The sequence below is a fragment of the Hemiscyllium ocellatum genome, chromosome 10 (assembly GCF_020745735.1).
Source record: "Hemiscyllium ocellatum isolate sHemOce1 chromosome 10, sHemOce1.pat.X.cur, whole genome shotgun sequence".
NCBI lineage: Eukaryota > Metazoa > Chordata > Chondrichthyes > Orectolobiformes > Hemiscylliidae > Hemiscyllium > Hemiscyllium ocellatum.
This window is the reverse complement of record NC_083410.1, coordinates 104,022,910-104,048,658: the sequence shown is the minus strand read 5'-3', so window position 1 is coordinate 104,048,658 and position 25,749 is coordinate 104,022,910. Positions and strand designations below refer to the sequence as shown.

Sequence of the window (25,749 nt, the reverse complement as noted above, 5' to 3'; positions counted from 1 at the left end):
TGCACTGCGGTGGACAGCCGGAGGCTGGGTTAAACCTGTAACAGAGAAAAAAAATCTCTTGACAACAAATGGGGAGCATCAGCCTGCCAAAGGCTAACATATCAGCCCTCAAAATCATGCTATCAAAGTGCAACCTCACAAAGCTACTGACTTGCTGCACACTTTGTTAATTTGCCATTAATTGCGGAGAAAATGCTGAAGGAGGAATTTCTTTGTAAAGTTTCCCGTGTCTCTGCCTGATCTCTGAGCAAAGTAGGCCTTTCCATTGAGAATGGAGGGACAAGTCCAGCCAGGCTTCTGCCCATCTGAGACTGTTGTCATGCACCTTCTCTGTTGCGTGTAACACTACATTGTCCATCAACAACTGTACTCTGAACTCCATGCTATTACCCTGATGTATTTATGTAGAGTAGGATTTGCCTGGTTAACGTGCTTCACAATACTTTTCACTACCAGTTCTGAGGAAGGGTCACTGGACCTGGGATGCTAACTCTGATTTCTCTCCACAGATCCTGCCAGACCTGCAGAGCTTTTCCAGCAATTTCTGTTTTGTTTCTGATTTCCAGCGTCCGCAGACATTTCAGTTTTTAATACTTTTCACTCGGTACGTGTCAATCATCAAATCAAATCAAAATCCAGACATTGCAGGGGGTGTGCACACCCAGTGGAAAACTACAGTCACGACAATGGTCTCCCTCGGCCAGACATCCACCTCAACTGGCTTCCCTTGTGACCCAACCCTGCCTTTTTGAAAATAGAGTCATAGAGATGTACAGCACAGAAACAGATCCTTCGGTCCAACATATCCAAACCGGTCAGATATCCCAACTAAATCTCGTCCAATTTGCCAACACTTTGCCCATATTGCTCTAAATCCTTCCTATTCATATTCATATATTCATACAGCCATCTAGAAGAATGGGAGACTGATTAGCAAGGTTAGATCTCATGGAATACAGGGAGAATTAGCCATTTGGATATCGCTCAAAGGTAGAAGACAGAGGGTGGTGGTGGAGGGTTGTTTTTCAGACTGGAGGCCTGTGACCAGTGGAGTGCCACAAGGATCGGTGCTGGGTCCTCTACTTTTTCTCATTTACATAAATGATTTGGATGTGAGCATAAGAGGTACAGTTAGTAAGTTTGCAGATGACACAAAAATTGGAGGTGTAGTGGACAGCGAAGAGGGTTACCTCAGATTACAACAGGATCTGGACCAGATGGACCAATGGGCTGAGAAGTGGCAGATAGAGTTCAATTCAGATAAATGCGAGGTGCTGCATTTTGGGAAAGCAAATCTTTACAGGACTTATACACTTAATGGTAAGGTCCTAGGGAGTGTTGCTGAACAAAGAGACCTTGGAGTGCAGGTTCATTGCTCCTTGAAAGTAGAGTTGCAGGTAAATAGGATAGTGAAGAGGGCGTTTGGTATGCTTTCCTTTATTGGTCAGAGTATTGAGTACAGGAGTTGGGAGGTCATGTTGCGGCTGTACAGGACATTGGTTAGGCCACTGTTGGAATATTGCGTGCAATTCTGGTCTCCTTCCTATTGGAAAGATGTTGTGAAACTTGAAAGGGTTCAGAAAGATTTATAAGGATGTTGCCAGGGTTGGAGGATTTGAGCTATAGGGAGAGACGTAACAGACTGGGGCGGTTTTCCTGGAGCGTCGGAGGCTGAGGGGTGACCTTATAGAGGTTTACAAAATGATGAGGGGCATGGATAGGATAAATAGTCTTTTCCCTGAGGTCAGGGAGTCCAAAACTAGAGGGCATACGTTTAGGATGAGAGGGGAAAGATATAAAAGTGACTTAAGGGGCAACGTTTTCACACAGAGGATGGTAAGTGAATGGAATGAGCTGCCAGAGGATGTGGTGGAGGATGGTACAATTGCAACATTTAGGAGGCATTTGGGAGGGTATATGAATAGGAAGGGTTTGGAGGGATATGGGCCGGGTGCTAGCAGGTGGGACTAGATTGGGTTGGGATATCTGGTCGGCATGGATGGGTTGGACCGAAGGGTCTGTTTCCATGCTGTACATCTCTGTGGCTCTAAGTATTGTAATTGTACCATCCTCCACCACTCCCTCTAGTTTTGGACCCTCTAGTTCTGGACTCCCCCACCCCAGGGCGAAGACCTTATCTATTTACCCTCGCCATGCCCCTCTTGATTTTATAAACCTCAATAATAGTCTTGAGGTGGGACGGCAAACTAGTAAGGAATGTTTGTACCCTCTGGTCTCTGCTGTTGAGAGAGGAAGTGGTCTGGGAAAGGTGGTGATTCTTCCCTGGATCTTCAAGGGAGAGATGTTTAGGTTGTGTGATATTGAGAGCCCACCTCCAGTTGAACAGTTTAATGATTCACCTTGGCATGGTCAAGATTTGTGGGCGGCATGGTGGCACAGTGGTTAGCACTGCTGCCTCACAGCGCCAGAGACCCGGGTTCAACTCCTGCCTCAGGCGACTGACTGTGTGGAGTTTACACGTTCTCCCCGTGTCTGCGTGGGTTTCCTCCGGGTGCTCCGGTTTCCTCCCACAGTCACAAAGATGTGTGGGTCAGGTGAATTGGCCATGCTAAATTGCCCGTAGTGTTAGGTAAGGGGCAAATGTAGGGGTAGGGGTACGTGTGGGTTTCGCTTTGGCGGGTTCGTGTGGACTTGTTTGGCCGAAGGGCCTGTTTCCACACTGTAAGTAATCTAATCTAATCTAAATCTAAATCATCTAAATTAAACCACGCTGGACTGGAGTTCACAGCTCGATCAGAGCAGAGAAAGAAAAGCAAGCTACCTCCCCTCAATTGAACCAAATGCATCTTAATAACAGATCAATACCTTTTCTCACAGATCCTGGTTTTTAAATAAAACAAAGTTCCAGAACTTATTTTTTTAATTAAAAACAAAATCAGACATCAAAGTTAAATTGCCTGCCTCTATATTTCTAATCCAGTCGCATAACCACAACACTGCCTTTACTTTTCTTTAATTGTTCACAGGATGAGCGCATCACTGGCTAGGCAACATTTACTGCCCATCTCTAATTGCCCAGAGGGCAGTTAAGAGTCAACCACATTGCTGTGGGTCTGGAGTCACATGTAGTCCAGACCAGGTAAGGATGGCAGTTTCTGTCCTTAAAGCAATTTAATGAACCAGATGGGTTTTTCCAACAATTGACGATGAATACATGGCCATCATTAGATTCTTACTTCCGGGTATTTTATTGAATTTCAAATTCCACCAACTGCCTTGGAGGAATTCGAACCCAGGCTCCAGAACGTTATCTGTGTCTCTACATTAACAGTCCAGCGATAATAGGCCTTCGACTCCCCATCAATGGATTCCGGATTTAATTATTTTTTGCTCTGCCCTTGGTCGGGAGATCACCATTTTCAAGAATGTGTACAGTGGCTCCATTCTGTGCACGTTCGGGATAAATTAATTATCACGACACATAGGTTTCCTGTGGTACTGGCTCCAGGCAGGTTATACTTTGATGTCTTCAAGCTGAGGGGCCCAGGGGAATGAAACTGGCTTTGCAGGCAAAGCTACAGTGAGATGTTTCTGCAGGACACGAACTTCAGAGCAAGCCACCCAACCCTTGTTTGGTGTGGGCACTGGGACATCATAGCATTCTTGCAAATGCCAAGTCTGCCTGCAGATACCAACCCTCCGGCATTAGCCTGGAACCTGCTGTGAGCAATTCAGGAGAAATATCACTGGCGCGTGACAGAAGAAGCACTCACTTTCTCTGATGAGGCGTAAACCAAATGGAGACAGGGACATAAAAACAGGTTACTGAGGGAGGAAACGAAATGCTGGGAAGTGCAGTCCCACTGTAGTTAATCCGAACATGGAAGCTCTAGAAAAAGAAATTTGAGGAACGACAAGATTGCTCAGATGGTCAATTAACCTGATGATTTAGATCTGAAAATGTGTTGCTGGAAAAGCGCAGCAGGTCAGGCAGCATCCAAGGAGCAGGAGAATCGATGTTTCGGGCATAAGCCCTTCTTCAGGAATGAAGAATGCTTATGCCCAAAACGTCGATTCTCCTGTTCCTTGGATGCTGCCTGACCTGCTGCGCTTTTCCAGCAACACATTTTCAGCTCTGATCTCCAGCATCTGCAGTCCTCACTTTCTCCATGATGATTTAGATGCCAACCACAGCTTTATACCCACTCTTCATCCTTATGCCTTTGCTATGCTGGCATTTTCAGATGCAGCAATGGTCCCTGAACAGAAACCAAACGAGAGCCAAGGTTGGGAGTGATGTTAGAGGGACCAGGTTTTTATACATCCAGATCAGGGATTAAATCTACTAGACACAGGAGGCAGTTCCTGGCTAAAACCGTTTGAAGTACTTGCCATCAAACTGAATTGATATTCCAGACAAGTGATACTTCTGTCACAAGTGTTTTCTTATGTAATGAACAGAAAAACACAGCTCAGAGAGAGAGTAATTTTTTGGTGAGTTTACTCATGGGATATTGGCGCCATTGGCTGGGCCAGTATGATTCACCCATTTCTAATTGGCCTCGAGAAAGAGGTGGGGGTAATCTGCCATCTTGAATCACTGCAACCTTTTGACTACAGTCAGGGTGCTGTTACAAAGTGGGTTCCCAGATTTTTTTCAGCAACAATGATAAAGGTGCACGTTAGGACGATACATAGCTTGGAGAGGATCCTTCAGCTTACAGCGTTCCAATGGATCTGCTGCCCTTGTCCTATATGGTGCTTGTGACCAAAGGTGCTACCCCAATGAGGTCTTGGTGAGTTGCTGGAGTGTACACACTGCAGCCGCCAAGTGGCACATGGAGAGCATTGTGTATCAGGTCAGAAAGAAATATCCAGGTGAAGGGAAGTATATTGCAAACATTTTGAAGGCAGGTTGATAAATGCTGAAACGTGCACATAAAGTTCAATAAGAGGGACATGATGACTGACCCTTGATCTGAGGAGCAGGAGGACAGTCAGATGTGAGGAGTACAGGGCACCCTCGATTATCCGAACAACACAGGCAGGGACTATTTTGTTCGGATAACTGATCATGCTCCCTTCGCTCCCTTCGCTACAGGGTACCTACTCCCTTCAGCATGTCACTCGCACATTCCTGCCAAGGCCTCTGTGCGTTTGCAGGCTGTCGGTGGCGGTTTAACGATCAGGCTCTCGGTTCGGGCGCCTGGCATCAATCGGTGGTGTGTGGCTTGCAGGCAAACTGTGTTGTGAGGAAGGGAAGGAGGGACGAACTGTTCCCGAGGTCCCCAACCCACCACAGCCGTGGGCAGGCCAGGCATTCGTCGCTTCGGCCAGTGTGGTCTCCTGTCACCCTGACTCCTCGCAGACATCATCTCACGATCTCTCCTCCCCAGTCAGTGAGCAAACAGCGTACCCGAATGGGGCCTTGAGCCGAGATTCCCTACAGTGTGAAAACAGGCCCTTCAGCCCAACCAGTCCACTCCGACCCTCCAAAGAGTAACCCACCCAGACCCATTTCCTTACACTTTCTCCTGACTAATGTACCTAACACTATGGGACAATTTAGCATGGCCAATCCACCTAACCTGCACATAGAGTCATGGAGTCATATAGCATGGAAACAGACCCTTCGGTCCAACCCGTCCATGCCGACCAGATATCCAACCCAATCTAGTCCCACCTGCCAGCACCCGGCCCATATCCCTCCAAACCCTTCCTATTCATATAAACATCCAAATGCCTCTTAAATGTTGCAATTGTACCGGCCTCCACCACTTTCTCTCAGCTCGTTCCATACATGTACCACCCTCTGTGTGAAAAAGTTGCCCCTTAGGTCTCTTTTATATCTTTCCCCTCTCACTCTAAACCTATGCCCTCCAGTTCTGGACTCCCCGACCCCAGGGAAAAGATTTTGCCTATTTATCCTATCCATGCCCCTCATCATTTTGTAAACCTCTATAAGGTCACCCCTCAGCCTCCGACGCTCCAGGAAAAACAGTCCCAATCTGTTCAGCCTCTCCCTGTAGCTCAGATCCACCAACCCTGGCAACAGCCTTGTAAATCTTTTCTGAACCCTTTCAAGTTTCACAACATCTTTCCGATAGGAAGGAGACCAGAATTATACACAATATTCCAACAGTGGCCTAACCAATGTCCTGTACAGCTGCAACATGACCACCCAACTCCTGTACTCAGTACACTGACCAATAAAGGAAAGCATACCAAATGTCACCTTCACTATCCTATCTACCTGCAACTCTACTTTCAAGGAGCTATGAACCTGCACTCCAAAGTCTCTTTGTTCAGCAACACTCCCTAGGACCTTACCATTAAGTGTATAAGTCCTGCTAAGATTTGCTTTCCCAAAATGCAGCACCACGCATTTATCTGAATTAAACTCCATCTGCCACTTCTCAGCCCATTGGCCCAACTGGTCCAAATCCTGTTGTAATCTGAGGTAACCTTCTTCGCTGTCCACTACACCTCCAATTTTGGTGTCATCTGTAAACTTTGGATTATGGGAGGAAACCCACGCAGACATGGGGAGAATGTGCAAACACCACACAAGTCAGTTGCTGGAATCGACCTCGGGTCCCTAGCACTATGCTAACCACTGAGCCACCATGCTGCCCCCAATCTTGCTTGGATAATCCGAAATTCGGATAATTGATGTTCAGATAATCGAGATTGCACCATAAATGGAAATAAGGAAAATGAGAAGTGGAACAACACAGCAGCTCAGACAGCAATCGGAGGAACAGGGGAAGGTCCTGACCCAAAACGTTGACTTTTGTCCTGCCTGACCCGCTGTGTTTTTCCAGCTCGACACTTTACCGACTCTGACTTCCTACATCTGCAGTCCTCACTCTATCCAGACCCAGAAGGAAAATGAAGGTTGATCGTTCAGCCTGCAGGGGAAAGCAAAGCAATGGGAGTTTTGGAAAGTGAACTGGAGAATCTTCAATCCATGGTTGTGAGCAGCAGTTGCTTGGTGAGCGTTACTTTCGAAAGACCTGTCATCTATTATTCAAATAAACATATTTAAAGAAAACAAAATCGATTTCAACTCAGCGAAATGCCAAAAGCCACCTGCAGGGAGGAAGTACAGTGCGGTGCTGCCCTCAATAACACACCACCACCACTGCCAGCCCAAATGGACAGGACTCAAGGCAATGTACATTTATATAGCGCCTTCCCCAAGCAAAGCGTTTTCATGCGAATGCAAACTTCAGCCAACCTGCAATGCAGCAAGCCCCCACCCAACACAAACAGCAATGTAAACCCTTTCAAATGGAACAGCATCTGGATGGGTACAGGGATAGGAAGGGTGGAGAGCGATATGGGCCAAGTACTGGCAAATGGGAATTGATTAATTTAGGATGTCAACAGGGGTATGGATAAGGTGAACAGTCACGGTCTTTTCCCTGGGATGGGGGAGTCCCAATCTAGAGGGCATAGGTTTAGGGTGAGAGGGGAAAGATTTTAAAAGGGACGTAAGGGGCAACTATTCCACTCAGAGGGTGGTGCGTGTATGGAATGAGCTGCCAGAGGAAGTGGTGGAGGTTGGTAGAATTGCAACATTTAAAAGACATCTGGATGGGTACATGAATAGAAAGAGTTTAGAGGGATATGGGCCAAGTTCAGGCAAATGGGACTAGATTAATTTAGGACATAGAATCCCTACACCATGGAAACAGGCCCTTTGGCCCAATAAATCCACACTGACCCTCTGAAATGTAAGCCACCCAGACCCATTTCTCACTCTGTTACCCCTGACTAATGCACCTAGCCTGCACATTATGGGGCAAGTTAGCATGGCCAATTCACCTGACCTGCATATTTTCAGACGGGGGGGAGGGAACCCACACAGACACAGGGAGAACGTGCAAACTCCACACAGACAGTCACCTGATGCTAGAATCGAACCCAGGTCCCTGATGCTGTGAGGCAGCAGTGCTAACCACTGAGCCACCATGCCACTGCACACCTGATCAGCATGGACAGGTTGAACTGAAGGGTCTATTTCCTTATGACTCGATCATGATCATTTTTGAGAGATGTTTATCAAAGAATAAGTCTTGGTCAGTCCACCAACAATAACCCCCCTGTTTGTCTTGGCAATAGTAGTCCCCTTTGCTAACGTCCAGACTGAAGTGTAAAATGAATGGGGGGGTTTGCAGCCAGTTACTAGAGGGTGCACATATAATGCACAGGGTCAGCATGGATTGTACACTGGAAGTACCTTACATGGATACAGCAGAACACATTCCAATAACCTCGTGAATTAAGCATTAGACTATAGCTAACAAAATAAGCTGTGGGCACTTGTGGCACAGTGGTAATGTCCCTACCACTAAGCCAGGTGACCCAAGTCCAAGCTCCACCTTCTGAATGGGTTGATTAGAAAATACCTATGAGCTGCAATCAGGGAATGCTGGGTGCATTCACCATGTTAATATGAAAAGGGGTCAGCGAAGAACTTACAGGGAAAAGCAGTGGGCAGTGTTTATACAGTGAATGGTAGGGCCTTGGGTAGTGATGTAGAACAGGGGGACGTAGGCATTCAAGTACATAATCCTTTGAAATCTGTGTCACATACAGACCGGGTGGTTAAAAAGGCATTTAGTACACTTGCCTTCATTGCTCAGACCTTTGAGTATAGGAGTTTGGAAGTCATGTTGAAATTGCACAGGATATTGGTGAAGCCTCTTCTCAATACAGTTCTGGTGGTCCAGTTCTAGGAGGGATATTAGGAAGCCAGACAGGGTTCAGAAGAGATTTACCAGGATGTTGCCCGGTATGGACGCTTTTAGTTGTAAAGAAAGGCAGGATGGGCTGGGACCTTTTTCTCTGGAGCGTAAGAGGTGACCTTATAAAGATTTCTAAAATGATGCGGGGTACAGATAAAGTTAATGGTAGAGTCCTTTCCCGAGCATGGGGGATTTCAAGATTAGGGGGCACATTTTTACAAGGTGGGAGGAGAGAGATTTAAAGAAGAGGAGCAAATCTTTTTACACAGAAAACGGTTCACATGTGGATTGAACGTCCTGAGGGGAGTGGTTGATGTGGGCACAATTAGAACGTGGATTAATACATGAGTAGGAAAGGTTTGGAGGGATATGAGCCAGGAGCAGGCAGGTGGGACTAGTTTAGTTTGGGGTTATGTTCAGTGTGGACTGGTTAGACCAAAGGGTCTGTTTCCATGCTGTATGACTCTGTGAAAACTTGCAACAACTGAAACGGACACAGTACCCAGTTTGGTGATACTACCATCAAACTATTACTGCAAAGAATCCATAAATGCCTGGGGACCTGTTTTGTTCAATGCTCTATTTTAATCCCACTGTGGCAGATGGTGGAATTTGAATTCAGTGAAAATCTAGAATTAAGAGTTTAATGATGAACTGTGCTAAGCATTGCTGAAAGTCAGGAAAAATCCACAGGGTTCATTAATATCCTTTAGAGAAGGGATTGCCCATTCTAGCCCACGTGATTCCAGACCCACAGCCCTGACTCCTGACCCCTGACTGCCCTCTGGGGAGTTAGGGATGGGCAATAATGCCGGCCTAGCCTGTGACGCCCTCATCCCAAGGACAATTTTCTTTTACAACAGAAAAAAGCACAACGAATAGCAGCCTTTGGAGCTCCAAGTCCCTGGGAAAGACGGGTGTGTTTCAAGCATGGCACAAGTGGCTCGGGCACTTCAAGGTCATCACACTCGCTGGAAAATATTTCAAAAGCCAGCAAACCATCTGTTTCCAAGCAAGCTGCTAACGCAACCAGAACCCCTCAAACAGGAAAACAAACCAACAATAAAAAAAATCAACTCCCCTTGGAGGGAGCGGATTTACTCTCAGCAGTCATACTCACACAGATTATCGAAGGTGCATATTTCAGGGGCACCAATCAGAGAGAGATGGACAGCACCGAAACGGACCCTTCGGTCCAACTTGGCCAGGCCCACTAGATATCCTAAGTTAAGTTCGTCCCATTTGCCAGCACTTGGCCTGTATCCCTCTATTCATATACCCATCCAGATGCCTTTTAAATGTTGTAATTGTACCAGCCTCCACCACTTCCTCTGGCAGCTCACCCTCAGCATGGAAAAGTCCTTTTTAAATCTTTCCCCTCTCACCCTCAACCTATGCTCTCTAGTTCTGGACTCTCCCAACCCCAGGGAAAAAGACCTAGTCTATTCACTCTATCCAAGCCCCTCATGATTTTATAAACTTCTATGAGGTCACCCCTCAGCCTCCGACACTCCAGGGAAAACAGCCCCAGCCTATTCAACCTTTCCCTGTGGCTCAAATCCTCCAACCCTGGCAACATCCTTGTAAAATCTTTTCGTTGAAGTCACTGAAGTTGCAGAGGTTAATTGGGGTAATGATGACAGTTACGCAGAAATGGTGTGTGCATTTGATTTTCGTAAGCCAGGGTTCAAAGAAAAGAATGAATAGATACAGAGAATAGTTGGGTTCCACTGCTCCCATGTACACACTAACACACACACATATTGCTAAAAGCAAAAGTCTCATGCTCCGTGATAATGGGTTAATATGTAAAGACCATCTGGATGTGAGCTAAGCTTGGAGCAGGAATATCAGTGTGTTTAGGATGGACTGCAATTAGAAACTGCAGCTGCTATCAGTCTTGGCAGGACTTCAGCTGGATTTTCAGATAACTGCATTTAACCGAAATGTCTTTATGATGTATATAGATAATTGCGAAAGAGAGAGTGCACCGGATGACGTGAACAGCCCACCCCCCCCCCACAAAAAAATCTGCCATTTTCTTGAAAATCGCAGGCGTTGAAAACGGTCTGCAGAATCAGCTGCACAACTTGCAATATATCAACGCCTTTCACATCGGTGGAGGTGGCTAAAAGCAACACAGAGGGGGTTCCACACTCCAAACGGTAACCGTAGGGTCATATAATGTCACAGAGTTAAGGCTAACCAAACAGGTTAGCAAAATGAAGGATTACCAGTGTCAGAGCCTGCCCTGGGAGAAGATAACATGACAGTCTCTCTTTCTCTCGAGTTTGATTTGCTGCATTTTGCACCTGTAGTTAGCCTCATTCATCTAGGACCCGGCCCTTCTCAAGTAGTCCATAGGGATCAAATGGAGTCCCTCATTAGAAAATCATAAAATACAGTTTAAAGAGTCAACTGTGTTCGTTTTGTAGTGTCGTGACCTCAGAGTCTGAAGCGTGCCTCCTGATCCAGAGAATTGAGCCCATAATCTCAACTAACACCCCAGTGCGCCACACGGTTGGAGGTGCTGCCTTTCAGAGCACGTTCCAAACTGAAACCCCACCTGCCCTCTCACATGGTACAACCAGACAAACAAGGAGGGCTTTCTCCCAGGCAACCCACCCAACCCCACCCAACCCAACCCATCACCTGACTGTCTGCTTGTTGCTAATTGTGTGATCTTGCTGCCCGCAAATCATTATGGCTCCCCATTATGAGGGAGAAGGGACATCCGAACATTTTGTTTTCCCACCCAGAAGCTGGTGGGAATCTGGGGTGCTGTGCCTGGGAGTATAGTTGACAGGAGAAACCGCAACTTTTAAAAAGTACTTATTGTCATAACATTCAGCAGGTGCTGGGAAGTGGGATGAGCGTAGATTCAGAGTCGAGAGTGTGGTGCTGGAAAAGCACAGCAGGTCAGGCAGCTGGAGAATTGACGTTTCAGGCAAAAGCCCTTCGGAGTAGTCTCTTGTAACTGCAGACTCGATGGGCCGAAGGGCCTCATGTGCCCTGTATATACACTTAGAACAGTGACATTTCACACGTTTTTCAGAGGCCGTGGGAGAGCTTGACACTTGCTTTCTCAATACAAATCCTTTCTTCCCTTGCCTCTGTACAAATAGTGTCCGTATTCCCAGCAAATAGTCCCGATGCATCCATTTGGCAGCGCATCAGCATTCTTGCAGTTGCTTATGAGAACGATTCGAGGAGATTACTGGTCAGAATGGACGTCCCACAGTCACAGTATGAGATGGTGAATTGTATATGGCAAACAGCCAACTTTCCCATGGCAGTCCACCAACCCACTGCAGCCTGGGAATAAGAACATGTTTGGAACGATTTCAGACAAGTGTGCCATAAATATGGAATGTTTTCAAGTCAATGAGTCGCTTTCACTTTAGTTCAATTCAAAAAGATGCTCAAACTGCATCGGAAAACACGTTTCTGGAAATATTCTCCACAAGTTGCTTGCAAAGTGATTTTGAACATGCAGGGTATAACCAGATGCACAAAAAGTAGGCATAAGCATCAGCCCGCTTACAGATACTGATCCCAAAGGAAATTCTATCAAAGAGTGATACTTTGCAAACTAGAAAAAGAAAAATTCCAGAAATTCAAATAATCGTTCGCAATGAAATAGCCGTACACAGACCCAATCACAGGCTTAACATGTGTATATAGATGCAAGGCAAAATGCAGCCAAATGAGCCCCAGTACCTAACTGCTCCATTATGAGAAAGAATTACAGATCATGTGGATTAGCACTTGCACAATATCTGCTCGGAAATCATAAACGAATACAGGGTCGTTATAGAATGCTGTTTCTAAGAAAAGAAGTCAACCCTTGCAAGATTGTCACTTGCACTGGAACTTGTCCACTGATCTGATTTATTCACAAGTCAATCCCATTTACATTTCACATAAGCTTCACCACTTCTCGACAAATGACTCCAGCAAGCTGCTGGAGAGATACTCATACATTAAAATTACCTGGCCTACAAGTTGACGTTCTGCAAGCTCAGAAGGGTCAGGAATTGTCTGTAAGTCACATACACACCTGTCAATTACAATACTGTATACTGCGGGCCACTTCCCGTCATTACTGTGTGATTTAATGGAGCACTCCAAGTCATCTAGGGGTGAGAATTTCATCAATGCTTTCCCAATCATGGCTGCGGTACAAATCTCTTGCTCAATGCTGATTAAATCACCTTTAAACACTGCACACTAACCAGCATAACCTTGAAGAAACAAAACATATAACACTCTTAACGTCTGCATGTCTAGTTGGGAATATCTTTTCTTTACCTCAGTAGAGGAAGGACTACTCCATACTCTGCCCTGCGACAGAAAAAAAATGTTATTTTATCTGAGTTTAGCTGCCATTACAAGGACAGCAAATTGATCCCCATTATCTCGTTGATATTTGCACAGACATGCTACTTAGTGTCCCAATTTAAAACATGGAACCTTCCTTTTCTTCTGCAGCCCTTCTTGAAGGTGACGGCTCATGCCTGCTGCCTGTGCCCACGCATGTGCCAGGAGCTCTCTTCAGCCTTTCCCAAGTAATTTTCTTGACCCTCATGGTGAATGCAGGAGGAACAGTCCACCATTGAAGGGCATCACAGCCAAACCTGAGCTGACCAATTACACATACATTTGATTTGATTTATTATTGTCACATGTACTAAGATACAGTGAAAAGTACTGTTTTGCATGCTAAGCAGCCATATCCTATCTTACATAAGTACATCAGGGTAATAGAACAGAATGCAGAATATAGTGTTACAGCTACAGAGAAGGTGCAGAGAAAGATCAACCCTAATATATGAGAGGTCCATTCATAAGTCTGATAACAGCGGGGAAGAAGCTGTTCTTGAATCTGTTGATGTATGTTTTTATATCTTCTGCCAATGGAAGAGAGTATAACCAAGGTGGGAGGGGTCTTTGATGATGTTGGCAGCTTTCCCGAGGCAGCGGGGAGTATAGACGAAGTCAGGGGATGGAAGGCTGGTTTGAGTGATGATCTGGGCTGCGTTCAGAACTTTCTGGAGTTCCTTGTGATCTTGGGCAGAGCAGTTGCCACACCAAGCTGCGATGCACCCAGATAGGATGCTTTCTAATGGTGAATCTATAAGAATGGATTTGAAGATGCCGGTGTTGGACTGGGGTGTGCAAAGTTAAAAATCACACAAGACCAGGTTATAGTCCAACAGGTTTAATTGGTAGCACACTAGCTTTCGGAGCGACGCTCCTTCATCTGACTATCACCTGATGAAGGAGCATCACTCCGAAAGCTAGTGTGCGTTCAATTAAACCTGTTGGACTATAACCTGGTGTTGTGTGATTTTTAACTCTATAAAAATTGCAAAGAGTTGTTCTGGATATGCTGGATTTTCTTAGTCTCCTGAGGAAGTCGGGGTGTTGGTGTGCTTTCTTGACTGTAGCAAGATAATGGATGGAGGGGGTGGGATGAGGTGGGGTCATCCTGACCTCCAGCTGGGAATTCAGAGGCATGTAAGCCTCCTCAAGCTTTGGAAGAAAGCACAGCCCCTTCCATCGAGCGAACTTCTGTTGGGCACAGAGTATCTGAGCAGAAGACAACTCCTCCCTCGGTCCACAACTTAGCAACCTCACCACATGGCACGGGCTCTCTCCTTACCAGTGACAGGAGTTTCTTTAAAAGGAAGAGGGGCATTGGGGGATAGGAGAGGCCCTTAAGTCACAACAAGTTGGCTGCTTAAATTCCTTAACTGGGTCCCCCAGGTCAGGAGAGACACTCACCAGCTCTGCCTAAGACTGGCACCATTCCACAGGTCTAAGACAAGCAAGGTGCCTCACCCACTGTTTGATCTGCTACAGCCAGAAACTGGCCACTGATTCCAACTGAATCCATGACAGTGCATCAGGAGGTTGGCGATGGGCTCGAATGATGTAGTTGGTGTATTTCCCTCCAGGGGAGACAAAGGCCAAATTTTGGCCCTTGTTGACCGCCAACTCCCCCACCATCACAGATAGACACAATCTTCCTCACCACTCTATTGTTAGCAGTGCTCCCAAAACATACTGTACATGCCTCCACTAATCACCAAAGACTTGCATCCAGCTAGCGCCGGTCACAACCACCGGACGTCACAAGGAGCTTACTTCAAAACGTGTGAAATTCACCCCAAAAGCACTTTGAGGAACATATCCACTGGCCAGAAGGAGGCATGATGTGGCGCAGGAAACACAGCAGCCAATTTGTAAACTGCAAGGTCCCACAAATAGCCATCTGACGGCGATCAGATGAGCTTTTTCCATGCGACATTGAACGAGTGGCAAATGTTGACCGGAACATTTGGGAGTAGGGAGAGAAGGTAAGCGGGGGTGCAGGAGGGAAAGGGAGACAGACAGAGAACAAGTTTCCCTTTCATCGAAGTCGCGCCCTGAGATCTCTCACACCCAGAGGTGAGGGAAGATGTGTTATGTTGCAGTTGTACAGGACAACGGCAAGGCCACGCTTGGAGTATTGTGTTCAGTTTTGATCACCTCCTATAGGAAGGGTGTTATTAAACTGGAAAGAGTTCAGAAGAAATTTACAAGGATGTTGCCTGGACTCAAGGGACTGAGTGAGAGGGAGAGGTTGGACAAGCTAGGAGTTTTTTCTTTAGAGCATAGCAGACTGTGAGGGGATCTTACAGAAGTGTATACAATCAACAGATGACTTGGAGGAGCCGGTGTTGGACTGGGGTGGACAAAGTTAAAAAAATCACACAACACCTGGTTATAATTCAACAGGTTTATTTGGAAGCACTAGCTTTCAGAGCGCTGCTCCTTCACTGCTCCTTCAAAAGCTAGTGCTTCTCAAATCATGAGAGGCATGGATAGGGTGAATGCACTCAGTCTTTTCCCCAGGGTTGGGGAATCAAGGACTAGAAAGCATTAGTTTAAGATGAGAGGGGAAAGAATAAAAGGGAACCTGAGGGACAACTTTTTACACAGAGGGTGGTTCGCATATGGAATGAGCTGCCAGCGGAAGTGGTTGAGGCGGGTACATTAACAACATTTAAAAGGCATTTGGACAAATACATGGATTGGAAAGGATTGGAAGGACATGGGCCGAGTGCAGGGAAATGGGGGTTAGTGTGGATGGGCATTTTGGTCAGCATGGACCAGTTTGGGCCAAAGAGTCTGTCTCCATGCTGTCAGACTCTATGAGGCCCTGGTTTAGTGCGGTTTGTGAAATAGGGGCCCTCCACACCTTTCTTTTGTGTGCTGCGTTTGTTGCTTTGCTGTGGCCCTGCTGACAGCCACACTTTTCCCCATGTCCCGATTCGCTGCCATGCTTTATCCCAAATTGTTGCCGTCCCAAGTTAGGTTAGTCACCGGTGCTGATTATCACTGCTTTCACCCCAGTGTAACTTCTCTCCATGTCACCCATGTGCCTCATACGGGATTGTCTCAGGCTGGCTTCTAATCTCTGCTAGACTTGCTCCAATGCTTCACTGGGTCTTTGCTTCCCCCAGGTATCTGATGAGCTCCTGAGTATCTCCCAGCTCCTTCGCAGTTTGTATTCTCTCAAATATATAGTTGGTCATGCGCACTGTACACATAGTACATTTAACCCTGGGTTTTGACCTCCAGTCACTTAATCTCTTTTCTGGAAACAGACAACAACATCCTTTTTCTGTCTCCATGACCTTGTATGGCCCAGTGACTCAGTGGTAAGCACTGCTGCCTCCCAGCACCAGATTCGAGTCATCCGAGGGTGAAATATCTGTGTGGACTTTGCACGTTCTCCCAATGTCTGCGTGGGTTTCTTCCAGGTGCTCCAGTTTCCTCCCACAGTCCAAAGATGAGCAGGTTAGGGTGGATTGGCCACGTTAGGTTGCTCATAGTGTCCAGGGATGTGCAGGATAGTTGGGTAAGCCATCAGTTCCTTCCAAGGCTCCAATGGATCCTTCCATATCCGTCACAAATTCACCTGCACCTCCACACACATCATTTACTGTATCCGGTGCACCTGAGTGGTCTCCTCTACATTGGGGAGACAGGCCACGTACTTGCGGAACGTTTCAGGGAACACCTCTGGGACACCCGCACCAACCAACCCAACCGCCCCGTGGCTGAACACTTTAACTCCCCTTCCCACTCTGCCAAGGACATGCAGGTCCTTGGCCTCCTCCATCGCCAGACCCTGGCCACATGATGCCTGGAGGAAGAGCGCCTCATCTTCTGCCTAGGAATCCTCCAAGCACATGGGATGAATGTAGCTTCCACATTTCCCCTCCCCCCACCTTATCCCAGTCCCAACCCCAGGATTCAGCACCTCCTTCTTGACCTGCAATCTTCCTCCCGACCTCTCCACCCCCACTCCCTCTCCGGCCTATTACCCTCACCTTCACCTTCTTCCAGGGATAGGGTGGGGGTGGGGGGCAGGGGTGGGGTCTGGATGGATTGCTCTTTGGAGGGTTGGTGTGGACTCACTGGGCCGAACCTCTTCCTGTACTGCAGGGAGGGGGATCTAGGAGTTCAACTACACCTTCAGAATCAAATCCCCGTTTCTATTTAAGGGATTCAGAAAGTGTAAAAAGAAAGGCAGTTAAGAGAGTCACAAGTGGTTGACTGTGCTTGTGTTATTAATCGCAGACAGGCAGTGTACCTTTAAGACACATGATGACACGCGAAGTTCCAATGATAGGCCTTGCCTGATCTTCAGTGACACAGTGCAACAGAGGCAGTGCACTATCTAGCCAGCTGTGCACAGTCATACAGTCATGTAATGTAGCTGCAATATACAAAGTCGAAAGCCTAAGCTAAGTGCACGTCTGAGATCTTGAAGCTGTATAAATAGTTAGCGTTGTTAATAAACTACAAGATATCTGTCCTAAGCAAGCACCTGTCTTTGTGGCATCTGTTGTGACACAGTGGCTCAGTAGTTAGCACTGCTGCCTTATAGCATCAGGGATGCGGGTTCGATTCTAGTCTCAGGCTATGGTCTGCGTGGAGTTTGCACATTCTCCCTGTGTCTGTGTGGGTTTCCTCTGGGTGCTCCGCTTTCCTCCCACAGTCCAAAGATGGGCAGGTTAAGTGTATTGGCCATGCTAAATTTCTTATAGTGTGCAGGCAAGGTGGATGAGCCAAGGAAAATGGAGGGATGGGTTTGGCTGTGGTGCTCTTCAGAGGGTCAATGTGGACCTGTTGGACCGAATGGCCTGTTCCTACACTGTAAGGAGTCTATGTTCAATGGGCCAAGACAGAGAGAAGTAGTCAAACCATCTCACACAGGCGATGGTGGTTGACCCAAGAAAGATCGTAGAGTTGCTGTGGTGTTTACTTTAATTTCAGCCCTCCAGGCAGATCTTAAACATAAACTCTGGTGGATTTGAGCAGTAAAACCTAGCCAAGGTTAGGGCAGTGCAATCTGGAGTGGGCCTGGAGTGACTGCAACTCAAAGTTAATACCTGGAGGCTTCCTGCCTCGATTTCTGATGAAGGGCTTTTGCCCGAAACGTTGATTCTCCTGCTCCTCGGATGCTGCCTGACCTACTGTGCTTTTCCAGCACCACTCTGATCTATACTCTGGTTTCCAGCAACTGCAGTCCTCACCTTTGCAAAGTTAATAGAGACAGGTCCATAAAAATCGCAGAACCTGCTAGAAGGACTAAAGATCCAGAAATGCAAGTTAATTCTCTCAAATTGGAGTCGACCATTCGGCCCTCAAGGTTACTCCACCACTGGACTAGCCCATGGCCATTTCCCTGTATTGTCTCTGTATTGTCTCTGTATCTCTTAGCATCTTTAGCACGTGTACTTTGCTTCCAATCTCTCCTATCCAAAATATTGACAGCTAAAAAAGGCATACGTACGTGCTTTGGGTTGGAACTCCTCAGGAGCCAACCTGAAGAAGATTAAATTCGGACTGTTCATCCAGCACTCAGCATTCAGACTTTAGCATCTGTCCCAATCTGTGGCTCTTCTGTACAGATATCGTGGCAGCTACCAATGCCAGGGAAAGGTGAAACAACATGGGAACGCATGCCACTGCGAGACCACTCCCACTATTACTTTGAGCATTCCCCAGCTGAAACATACCCATAGAACAATCCCTTTCGCCTTCCGTGAGGGACAGGTGCTTGTAAAATGGTCTTGAATAAAGATGTTCATGGTGTGAGAGTGACTGATAGGGTGGGGGGAGGGGGGTGGAAGTGAAGTTAATCTCGGAAATTAAACCCGGACTACCCGACTCAATAAACACACAAAACATTCGCCGGTGCCAGAATTTGAAAGCTTGAGTTGCAGCTTTAGAAGTTAAGGCTCTTGTGGTGCAGTGGCAGTGACCCTACCTCTGAGCCAGGAAGCCCAGGTTCAGGCCCTACCTGCTCCAGAGGTGTGCGACAATATCCTTTTGGTCACCCTGTTACAGGAAAAACAGAGATAAACTGGAAACAGTGCACAGAAGATTTACAAGGATGTTGCCAGGACTACTAGGCCTGGAGAGATTGGCCAGGATAGGTCTTTGTTCCTTAGAATAAAAGGAGATGATGGGTGACCTTATTGATGTGCACAGAATCATGAAGAGCATAGATAAGATGATACAGCTTTTTACCCCAGGGTTGAGGAATTGAAAACTAGAGGGCCTAGGTTTAAGGTGAGAGAGGAAAAATTCCAGAAGGACCTGAGGGGCAACTGTGTCATGCAGGGAGTGGTGTGTTAATAGAGGGGGCTGCCAGAGAAAGTGTTTGAGGCAGGTACAACAGCAACATTTAAAAACATTTGGATAGGTATATGGATGGGAAGGGTTGAGAGGGAAATGAACCAAATGTGGGCAATTGGAATTAGCTGAGCATTGACCAATTTGGGCCAAAGGGCCTGTTTCCATGCTGTATTACTTACTCAATGGCTCTGAACAGGTTGACTGGAAAATTTGAAAACCAGCACATTCAGAGACAGGAAGCAATTTCCAACGACCTGGAAGATGCAGGTTTACGAAAAGAAAATTAGATGTCAACCTGCAAGTGGGATTACTGCCTTTCTGAGCAAATGAAGTGTATTTCACGTATCCAGCAGATTTATGGAGGTGGTGGTTGTGGTGGGTTTAGGCCCAGTCAGAGATCCAGCAACATCTGTAGCTGCTGCGTTGGCAAGGTGGGAGCAAAGCAGACTCATGGCGCAGGCAGAGTTGAGTTTGGGTCAATGCGGTGCCCAGTGACTTCTGCATCGGTGAGGTTGATCGAGGACTCATAATGGCGAGGGCACCAATGGAAGCAAGACAGTGCCAAAGAGTGGCGACTTCTGTTCCATGGTGGTGCCACAATAAGGGGGACATGAGCCTGGTCACCAGTCCCACAATGGGGCACCGAAGAAAGAAAGGAGGAGAACACGCCTCCATCTACATCACCGGAACACAGATGAGATGGTCAAGAAGGCATAACAAAACCTCTTCTTCCTCAGGCAGCTCAGGAAATTTGGCATGTCCATAAGGACCCTCACCAACATCTACAGATGCACCAGTGAGAGCATACTTTCCGGGTGCATAATGGCCTGGTACGGCAACTGCTTTGCCCAGGACCGTGAGAAACTACAGAAAGTGGCGTGCACAGTTCACAAAAGCCAACCTTCCATCTGTAGACTCCATTTACATGATTCACTGCTGCAGAAAGGCTGCCAATATCATCAAAGACCCCTCCTACCACAATCATGCTCTCCTACAACCTCTTCTGTCAGGCAGAAGATACAAAAGCCTGAGGTCATGCACTAACAGGTCAAGGAACAGCTTCTTTCCAGCTATTGTCAGACCGATGAATGGACTCTCTAGCCTCCATTCCTGATGAAGGGCTTATGCTCGAAACGTCGAATTCTCTATTCCTGAGATGCTGCCTGGCCTGCTGTGCTTTGACCAGCAACACATTTTCAGCTGTGATCTCCAGCATCTGCAGACCTCATTTTTTACTCAAATAATGCTGACCTTGCTAACGCTGATCTCCCCTCGTGCACACCCTGTGTAAAGAAATCTGCATATCTCTGTCGATGTCTCTCTGATCTGTACATCCTTGCTTACTATGATCTGCTTGTACTGCTCATAAACAAATCTTTTCACTGTTCTTCGGCACACGTGACAATGAATCAATCAATCAATAACAAGGTGTACTGTAAAGGTCAACAAGTTTTCTTTATTTATTTTCATTTTCTGCCTTTATAGTCTATATTTGGCTTATTTTTCTCTTTAAGATGTCACAGAGAGTGGCGACACTACTTAACACTTTCCGCTGTGTTTTGTGACATAAATCGAAACAATCATATATTTTTAATTCTTCTTTCATGGGAGGAGGGCAAGCAAGGTATTTTGTAAACTTTATTCATGGTGCACGTGTCATTGGCTGGTCCAGCATTTAACACCCAGCCCTAATTGCCCAGGGCAATTAAGAGTCAATCATTGCTGTGGGTCTGGAGTCACATGTACACCACACCAGGTAAGAATGGCAGTTTCCTTCCCTAAAGGACATTAGGGGTTTATAAACCAAAGAGGTTTATAATGACAATTGGCAATGGTTACATGGTCACCAAAAGACTGGCTGTATTTTGTTAAAGGCTTTAATTGAATTCAAATCCCACTACCTGTCAGGATGGGATTCGAACCTGTGATGCTGGATTGCTCACCCCATGAGGTTACCGAACCACCACCCAACTCCCCAACACCACCTGTTCCTCTATCTGCTCGCCAACATTTCACAGGGTAGTTAAGAAAATTCTGGAATTATGCGTAGGCTTGACTGGGTAAGGACAGCAAATATCCTTGCCTGAAGCCTACGAGTGAACCAGATAGGATCCTTATGCAAGAATGATGACAGGTCCCATGACTGAGACCAGGTTTTAATTCTGGATTTAATTCATTGCATTCAAATTTAAATTAAATTAAACTGCCTGAATCCGAATGCCAAAAGCATTTCCCTGGCTCTCTAGTGACATTATGACTACTGTACCTTCTACCCTCGAGTGCAGGGTAGTCATACATTTATATTAATTAATGTTATTATGAATGTTGTTTAGTGTATTTCTGTGGCAGTAGGTGTCCAAAGATGCTTCAAAGAACCACACAGAATGGTACCAAGGCAAGACTGAAAAAGACTATTCACTCCATTGTAACTGTGCAGATGTCTAGCATTCAACCAGCCCCGCTCTCCTATTTTTTTTCTCAGAGTCCTGGAAGGTATTATCTTCAGGTAATTATCCAATTTCCTTTTGCAAGCCATGATCGAGCTTGCCTCTGGCAATGCATTCCAGGTCCTAACCACTCGCTGTGTAACCAAAGAAGAAATTAACACTGAGCTGAAGGATTAGAAAGGGTCACATTCTGCAGGACTTCATGGGACACATTTGTCAGGCAGGCTGTGTGGGTGATCTGCACTGATGAAACTAATTGAGCGATCAACGCGAGATAAGTTGTTAAATAATTGGTTGCATCTGCTCAGTGTCATACCTGCAATAGTCTGAGCGATGGACAACCTGCTTATTGGTAATAATGGGTAAACAAACATTGAAATGTCTACCTTGCATTTCTAAAATGAGATGCAAACAATTGTACTGAGGCACAGAACCTGCTGCTTGGAGAGGGATTCCTCACCTTGAGGGTATAATTGCTGAACTATCGGTAACACTGCACCTCAAATGCAGAGTATAAACAATCTGTAATGAGTATATTGAGTAGACTTAAAATGGTACAAGTGCCAGACTGGGCGCTATTGAAAGGGATTAACTAAAACACTTAACACACCTTACACAGGAAATAGGCAAAGTCCAATCGGCCCTTCCAGCCTGCTCCACCTATCAATATGATTGGGACTGGGTGGCATGGTGACTCATTGATTAGCACTGCTTCCTCAGAACACCAGGGACCTGGGTTCGATTCCAGCCTCTGGGGACGTCTGTGTGGAGCTTGCACACTCTCCCTGTGTCTGTGGGGGTTTGTTTCAGGTTCCTCCCACAGAGCAAAGATGTGCAGGTTAGGGTGGACTGGCCATGGGAAATTGCCCATAGTGCCCCGGGATATGCAGGCTAAGTGGACCAGCCATGGTAAATGTGGGGTGATAGGTTGGGAGGGGAGATGGGATGCTCTTCAGAAGGTCGTCGTGGACTCGATGGGCCAAATGGCCTGATTCCACATTGTAGGGATTCTGTTATCCAACCCAGTCCCTTTTCTTCTATTCACTCGTGGGGTGTGTGCGTCACTGGCTGGACCCAGCATTTATTGCCTGTTCCTAGTTGCCCTAGAGAAGGTGAACTGCCTTCTTGAACCACTGCAGTCCATGTGCTATCGTTGACCCACAATGCCATTTGGATACAATTCCAGGATTTTGACCCAGCGACAGTGAAGGAACAGTGAGATATTTCCAAACCAGCAATGTGGGTGGTTTGGAGGGCAATTATAGGTGGTGGGGTTCCCACTTTCTCCCCCATACTCTTTGATCCCTTCAGCCCCAAGAATTTTTTTTTGTTTTTATTTATTTTTTTCCCCAGCACCCATGGTGTGTGTGTGCAGGTGTGAGACACAGTGAAAAACACAAGGTACACAAATCTTTATTCAGTTTCCACCACCAGGAAGAAAGGAAACACCAGAGTGGCCAGTGACAAGCAGTGCCCTTCACATCAAAGGGCAATGCTGTGTGATCAAAACAGTGAAGGGGAGGGCAGGGATTAAATCAAAATAGAGTTGGAGGGGGAAATAATGCACTCAACTTCCTGTGGCACCCACCTCTCCCTGAACAACACCAGGGTGTAGACCACGTGCTCCTTCTCCAAGGAAGCCCCAAGAACTATATCTGACTCCAACAGAGGGGACGCAGCTGTTTTTATTTTCAAAGTCAGTAAACATCAAACTCATTTCACAGCGCTGTGGGGAAAGAATGGAGGAGAGGGAATTATTCTTCCAAACAGCCAGTGCAGACTCAATGGGCTGAATGGTCTCCTGTTCTGCCCTATTCCATGAGTTCCATGAGACATGGGCAGAGTACCAAAGGTTTGGTTGACAAATGGTATCGAGGGGGAAATGGAGGTGGAAGAGACACAGAGCTTTATGGAGGGAATTACTGAAGGTTGGGGGCACACATGAGCAAATGCTGTGAAAGTCCAAGAGGGAGATCTCAAAGGTATGTGCGCACGACAGAGCAATAACTAGTCAGAAAACTGAAGACACAGACCAAAAGCAGACGATGTTGGTTTGACTGCATCCGTGGAGAGACAGGATCAGACAAGGCTCACAAGAGATCACAAGCCCCGAAACATCAACTGTTTTTCTCTCCCTGGTTTCTGCCATACCGGAGTTTCACCAGCAATTTCTGAAGGGACATCAGTGAGCTGCTAAGAAATGCATTGGCAGCTAAAGGCAGAAAAATGATACCTCCCAGTTAGATAGCAGGGAGACCAGATTTGCTCACAATATTCCAAAAATGGCTTAACCAATGTCCTGTACAGCTGCAACATGACGTCCCACCCCAAAATCAATGCACTGAACCAATAAAGGAAAGCATACCAAATGCCTTCTTCACTATCCTATCTACTTGTAACTCTACGTTCAAGGAACTATGAGGAGTCCCCAATTTCAAGAACTGAGATGAGGATCATTTTTTTTTCTGAGGCTGGTAAATCTTTGGAATCCTTTACATTACAATGCATCCATGCCAACCAGATATCCCAACCCAGGATTATCTGATCAGCCATGACCTTATTGGCAGAGTATACTTGATGAGTAGAATAGCCTACTCTGTTCTTACATGTTATTGCCATTTCATTTAACATTACGTTTCCCTGATCTGTAGTTGCTCAGTGCAACATTTTTCTACTTTGATTTCCTATCCCAGCCCCATCCACTACCTATGATTTAGAAGTCGCAGAGTTAATTATGGTGCAGAAAGAGGCCATTCGGCCCACTGAGTCTCCAGCAATCCAGTCAGTGCTGTCCCCCCATGTAAACCTCTTCACGCTACAAGGTTATATCATTAAGTTGTCCATCCAACCTCCTTCTGAAACCATTGGCCATCTCCACTTCCACCACCCTCATCGACCGCGAACTCTGGGTGCTTAATATTTGCAATTTGAGAAAAGTAGCTCTTCACATTCTTCACTAATCTCTAACCTTTAAAATGTGAATAATTTAAATCGTGTGTATAACCCTTGTGCATATTTAGGGCTGAGACAGATAGATGTATGATCTGTCGGGAATTAAAGGCAACAGAAGCAGGGCAGAAAAGCGATGGGAGGAATGTCGAATCAACCAGGATTGCATTGAATGGGGATGGAGCAAGCTTGAGGGGCTGAATGGCCTACTCCTGTTCTATAACTAATGGATTTATGAACCCCTTATTCTGAGATTATGTCATCTGGTCCAAGACCCTCCCAGAAGGTGAAACAAATCTCTCAGCTTCTACCCTGTCAATTCCCCTCAGAATCTTATGTCTCAAAAGGACATATAAAGGAAAATGCCATCCATCTGTCCTAATGTTTCAGCTGTTATAGGTCATATGTTTGTTTAGCCTGAGCTTATGCCTCGTATTTAGACTGGTCTTTCTTAATCAAGTGTTTTACAATCACCAACAACATCAACATCCTTTTTGGTTGACAAAATCTTACAAAGGATATTACTACGTAGCATGCAAGTTAGTTTGGTTTGCACTACAATCTTATTATTTATACACTGCTATATTTAGTTCAGGCAGAAAAACATTGCCGCTTCTGATAAAGGGTTTGTTTTCCTGTGGGATTTCTTTTCAGAGCTCAGATCGTTGGTCTGGCCAACGTGGGACTCTGGGAGGAAGTCCCAACATCTTGGAAATGATCAACAGAAAATCACAACAGCAGCAGAATTTCCTGGAGATTCAAATTTTCATCCCTGAGCTGTTCAAAGGAAAGGCGGCTGAGTCGTGAGTAATATTGAACAATGACCATCAAGAAATAGAACCATCTGCATCTGGTTCCAACACCCAATTATTATATTGGGTTGGAATTCTGAGGTCAAGTTTTACAAGTTATTGACTGCGAGTTATTTCGGTAAAAAT

The 25,749-nt window shown here is 46.2% G+C and overlaps 1 protein-coding gene across 2 annotated transcripts in view; it reads right to left on the bottom strand.

The window, feature by feature from the left end:
• LOC132819522 (1-phosphatidylinositol 4,5-bisphosphate phosphodiesterase beta-1) overlaps positions 1-25,749 on the bottom strand; it is an 893,680-nt gene that overhangs the window by 824,742 nt on the left and 43,189 nt on the right. The window lies entirely within an intron of this gene.